The sequence below is a fragment of the Callorhinus ursinus genome, unplaced genomic scaffold, assembly GCF_003265705.2.
Source record: "Callorhinus ursinus isolate GAN/ISIS: 27379988/994484 unplaced genomic scaffold, GSC_fseal_2.0 scaffold2, whole genome shotgun sequence".
NCBI classification, from domain to species: domain Eukaryota; kingdom Metazoa; phylum Chordata; class Mammalia; order Carnivora; family Otariidae; genus Callorhinus; species Callorhinus ursinus.
In genome coordinates, this window is record NW_027397064.1 from 21,687,533 (window position 1) to 21,693,826 (window position 6,294).

The 6,294-nt window shown below is 34.0% G+C and overlaps 1 protein-coding gene across 5 annotated transcripts in view; it reads right to left on the minus strand.

The window, feature by feature from the left end:
- Window positions 1–6,294, minus strand: part of SPAG16 (sperm associated antigen 16) — a 952,656-nt gene that overhangs the window by 525,852 nt on the left and 420,510 nt on the right. The window lies entirely within an intron of this gene.

Consider the following 6,294-nt stretch of genomic DNA (forward strand, 5'->3'; position numbering starts at 1 on the left):
AGCAAAATTGTTTTTACCTCTTACTAGTTCTGTGATTATTGGGAAAATTACAAACCTGTTTGTGTCTCTCTTTCCTCATCCATACAATGGGGAAATAATAATAACATCTTCAATATAGAATTATTAAGAGGATTAAATGAATTAATACTTATAAAGTTGTAAAACAATAAATGTTAGCTATTATTAATAATACCAAATCAGTGACATGGCATGTGGCATTCATACCCTCTACTAGAATATAGAGAAAGTTCACAGAGGTGGTGGGTAGAGGTATCAGATTTAAAGGTTACAAGTTCCTTAAAAGGAAGGAACTTGTATTATTGAAGTGAAATGAAAATCAAAGACACAAATGAAGAAAAACTTCCTGAGCTGGAAACAAACAAGCAAACAAATATAAATCAAAACAAAAACTACTCACGACAACAAAGACAACCACAAAGAACAGTGAATGTCGGCTCACGGTATTTATCTAATTCAACACAAATGTAACAAAGGAATACTCTGAAAATATTTTTCAACAAAACAAAGCTAAACTAAACAAAAACCTCAAAGCATTTAGCAGGGGAAAATATCAGCTGCAATCAAAGACAAGAAGTCATGTTTCACTTTTCAACAATAAATTAGAAGAAACTGAAGTAACACCTAAAGACTTTTGAGAAGAAACAATTGTAAATCAGACCCTTATTCCACCAAGTTATCAGTCATAGGTAAATGTGAGGCAAAACCAGTGGAAACTATGCAGCATTTCAGAAAATATGGCACTTATAATAAACGTCTTGGAAAGAAATACTAAAAAATATTTGTAAGTCAACAAAATATGAATCAAAATTAAGAACTCAGGTTTGGAGAATTCAAAGCAGTGAGCCTTGAAAGAAGTAAGACAGAGTACAGTAAGTACTAAATAAAAGCAAATATAAGATAAAGTCAAATAATTATTGTAAATGTGGAGCCAAAATAGAACACAAAAATTAAATCATAATTTTTTAAATGAATATGCACATTTTACAATAAGCAATAATTTACCAATAAAAGAATAATTTGCTAAAGATAATCTAAGTTCAATACCTTTATATAATGAAAAAATGAAATTCACAGGTTGTAATTATTTTTATTTGATGAAAAATATTGGTTAAATAATGTTTTGAAAATGTAAACATAACCCCTGGTAGAATTAGAAGGAGGCTACAAGCTTCCCAATTTACTGAAGAAAAAAGGCAAGAAAAACTCTTAAATCAGAAGTTAGAAAATAAAGCCAATACTTTGCATGAATGCATAAAAACAATGAAAACAATATGAACTTCTTCTGTCAAAAGGATTTAAATAGTCTATTAAAAAACAAGAATTTGTAGACTGGATAAAAGAAACCCGATATATATTCTGTTTATGAAAAGCACAATACAGAAATGTTAAGAAAAAAATGGGTATATATATATTTATCAGAATTCAGAAAGCAATTCCTTGTACCCATTTACTGCTCTATGCCCTGATCCTTGCACAGTAGGCAAACTTAGGACACATTTAATAGTTATTTACATATGAAATATACATAAAAGCGTTATACATATGAAAAGTAAATAGAATTAGGTGGATAGTGCTAATTTCATATGGTTAGTAATTACCTTAAAAGATAGAATGGGTAACATGGGTTCATTTAATACTGATAGAAGATATAACCCACAATGGTTATATAATGTCATAAATCTACATATATCTGATGGGATAGCATCAAAGTATATATAGCAAATCTAAAACAATTTAGGAGTCTTTATTATACCTCTTTCAGGCACTATTATACCTCTTTTCAGGATTAAATAGACAAAAATAAATATAGACATATAATAATCTAAATAATAAAGTGTTCTCAGAGAGTTTCTCATATTTTATGCTTAGTAAACCAAGATTAGACTTTTTTCCAAGTGCCTATGGAAACTGAAATGAGGACTTTTCCTGCATCCATTCTTAGGGAGGCTTCCAACAAATCACCCAGATGCTAATTCAGATTTCTGGGGCTTATCACCAAAGGAACTTGTAAACTTTGGTGAAATAAAGTGTCCTGCAAAATATATGCCACAAAAAATCAACAAAGAAGAAGTATAAACATAAATAGATCAGTTTCTATCTTCAAAATTATTCTAAAAAAGATGTTTCTTATTCATCTCTCCACTAATCCATTTACAAATATTAATTGAACTTCTGTGTTAGTAATTGAGAATATAAAGGAGAACAAGAAATAGTCCCCCCATCCACCTTCTGAGAAAGAAAACAAACATTAAAAAGATTAGCACACAGATCTGTAATAAAATGTTGGCTAGTGATTAGTTCCACATTAGGGCTTAGAGTCAACACAATCTAATCAGGGAGGCCTTTCAAACTTTCAAACATTTTCCATATTATACACTGAATAGCCTTTTCCAGAAAATAGAAAGAAATGCAAAACTACCTGATTAGAATTGAATGTTCAGATACTGTACTATTGTAGAGTCTGCTTTTAATAAAGGACTATGCAAGTAAAAAAGCAATGTTAATCAATGTCCCTACACATCTTGGAGCTCAATTTTATAAAGAAATTCACCATGTTCATTTAAAAAAATTCACTGAAACAAGACAAAATCAGTATTTTTTAAAAGTCATAAATACAAAAAGGGATGAATTCATATGTGTTCATTTGCGGATGCCTTCATATATCTTGAGCTTTCCTGGTTACTTGTATGTTACACCATCATATGTGCATGGTTATTATTTTTACTGCATATTCTCTTCCTTACATCTGTCCTGTTTTTTTTTTAAAGAAACTTTATTTTTTTATTATGTTCAGTTAACCAACATATAGTACATCATTAGTTTTGATGTAGTGTTCAATGATTCATTAGTTGCATATAACACCCAATGCTCATCACCACACATGCCCTCCTTAATACCCATCACCCGGTTACCCCATCCCCCAGCCCCTTCCCTTCTGTAACCCTCAGTTTGTTTTCTGGAGTCCAGAGTCTCTCATGGTTTGTCTCCCTCTCTGATTTCTTCCCATTCAGTTTTCCCTCCCTTCCCCTGTGGTCCTCTGTGCTATTCCTTATGTTCCTCATATGAATGAAACCAAATGATAATTGTCTTTCTCTGCTTGACTTATTTCATTTAGCATAGTCTCCTCCAGTCCCATCCATGTCAATGCAAATGGTGGGTATTCATTCTCTCTGATGGCTAAGTAATATTCCACTGTGTAAATATATACCACATCTTCTTTGTCCATTCATCTGTTGAAGGACATCTCGGCTCCTTCCACAGTTTGGCTATTGTGGACACTGCTGCTATGAACATTGGGGTGCATGTGCCCCTTCTTCTCACTACATCTGTGTCTTTGGAATAAATACCTAGTAGTGCAATTGCTGGGTCATAGGGTAGCTCTATTTTTAAAGGCTTGAGGAACCTCCATACGGTTTTCCAGAGTGGCTGCTCCAGCTTGCATTCCCAGCAACAGTGTAAGAGGGTTCTCCTTTCTCCACATCCTCACAAACATTTGTTGTTTCCAGTCTTGCTAATTTTTGCCATTCTAACTGGCGTAAGGTGGTATCTCATTATGGTTTTGATTTGTATTTCCCTGATGGCTAGTGATGTTGAACATTTTTTCATGTGTCTGTTAGCCATTTGTATGTATTCTTTGGAGAAGTGTCTGTTCATGTTTTCTGCCCATTTCTTGACTGGATTATTTGTTTTTGGGGTGTTGAGTTTGATAAATTCTTTATAGATCTTGGATACCAGCCCTTTATCTGAAATGTTATTTGCAAATATCTTCTCCCAGTCCGTGGGTTGCCTCTTAGTTTTGTTGACTATTTCCTTTGCTGTGCAAAAGCTTTTTATCTTGATGAAGTCACAAAAGTTCACTTTTGCTTTGGTTTCCCTTGCCTTTAAAGACATGTCTTGAAAGAAGGTGCTGTGGCCAATATCAAAGAGGTTACTGCCTATGTTCCCCTCTACGATTTTGATGGATTCCTGTCTCACATTGAGTGAGGTCTAGCATCCATTTTGGGTTTATCTTTGTGTATGGTATAAAAGAATGGTTCAGTTTCATTCTTCTGTATGTAGCTATCCAGTTTTTCCAGGCACCATTTATTGAAGAGACTGTCTTTTTTCCATTGGATGTTCTTTCCTGCTTTGTTGAAGATTAGTTGACCATAGACTTGAGGGTCCATTTCTGGGGTTTCTATTCTGTTCCACTGATCTATGTGTCTGTTTTTGTGCCAATACCATACTGTCTTGATGATCACAGCTTTTTAAGATAGCTTGAAGTCAGGCATTCTTTTTCAACATTCCCCTGGTGATTCCAGGTCTTTTCTGGTTCCTTGTATTTTAGAAATGTTTGTTCCAGCTCTGAGAAAAATGTCAATGATATTTTGATAGGGATTGCATTGAAAGTGTAGATTGCTCTGGGCAGCATAGACATTTTAACAATGTTTATTCTTTCAATCCATGAGCATGGAATGTTTTCCCATCTCTTTGGTCTTCCTCAATTTCTTTCATAAGTGTTCTGTAGTTCCTAAAGTATAGATCCTTTACCTCTTTGGCTAGGTTAATCCCTAGGTATCTTATGATTTTTGGTGCTATTGTAAATGGACTTGATTCCTTAATTTCCCTTTCTTCAGTTACATTGTTAATGTATAGAAATGCAAGTGATTTCTGTGCATTGATTTTATATCCTGCCATGTTGCTGAATTGCTGTATGAGTTCTAGTAACTTGGGAGTGGAGTCTTTGGGTTTTCCACATAAAGTATCATGTCATCTGGGAAGAGAGAGAGTTTGACTTCTTCTTTGCCAATCTGAATGCCTTTAATTTCTTGAAAAAAGAAATTTTAATTATAGGAATCAATTTATAATATATGTGTGTAACATATATAACATATGTTATAATATATGTGTGTATAAATATATAATATATATGTTCTATATACACAAAGAATGCTATTAAATTGCATTATTGAGTGATGTATAAAAAGTATTAGAGGGGCGCCTGGGTGGCTCAGTCGGTTAAGTGTCTGCCTTCGGCTCAGGTCACGATCCCGGAGTCCTGGGATCGAGCCCCGCATTGGGCTCCCTGCTCAGCAGGGAGCCTGCTTCTCCCTCTCCCTCTGCTGCTCCCCCTGCTTGTGCTCACGCTCTCTCTCTCTCTCTCTCTCTCTCTCTGTGTGTCAAATAAATAAGTAAAATCTTTAAAAAAAAGTATTAGAAATTCTTTCCTAAGTTATTTTTGGAAAATAATATAAATGTAATTAGAGTGTATTTACACATTATATACACAAAAATTACTTCTTTTCTCTGTTCTTAAGTTTGCCAGGTTTTGTAAGGAAATCCTTCACCCAAGACCTATTCAAATTTCCCTAAGGGAAGCCAGTCCTTGCATGCCATTTTTTGACTACCAATTCTTCTTGGCACTCAAGCCTCTCATGACATTTCTAGAATATTTATTACAGTAATATTGGAGTTTGCAAGTGAAATGCTGACTACTGCATTCACTATAAGGTCAGTGATAACATCTCCTAGAGTGATGAAATACAAAAATATGCATATTTTTAGTCTGTAATCATAGCACTGCTATCATGTATTGTCAAAGTAAAGTGCCACTGGAGGCCTAGAAAATAATATGTCTTACTAATTATGTACCTAAGAAATGTGTATGAAGGCTATCTTTCCATTACAAAAAGATGTAATGTGCTCTGGATATTGGCATAGTTGTCTCCTAGGATGCCAAGCAGAAAGGTGGTAGTACTAATCACTTGTAAAAATTTATAAATTTTTAACAATCACAATTTAACTCTTCAAAGGAATACAAATATCATACTTAGAAAAATAAATTCCATTTGAGAAAAATCTGTGGGAGAATACTGAATATATGTAAGTTTTATGATCTAGTCATTGCATTCCTAGATGCATATTCCCCAAAATATGCCCATTATCTTCATGTAATGTTCCTCTTTATCACTGTTAATGATTTCTTTTTCTGGTATATACTTTTCTGATCCTAATTGTGATGATTAATTTTATATGTTGGCTTGGCTAGGCTATGGTGCTCAGCTGTCTGCTGAAACACCACTCCAGATGTTTCTGTGAAGCTGTATTTTTTTAGATATGATTAACATTTAAAACAGTAGATATTGATTAAAACAGATTACCCTTCACAACGAGGGGTGGGCATCTTCAGATCAATTGACGGCCTTAAGAGCAAACACTGAAGTTTTCAAAAGAGGAAGAAATTATGCCTCCAGGCTGCAGCATAGAAACCCAATCTGACTTTCTCTGATTGAC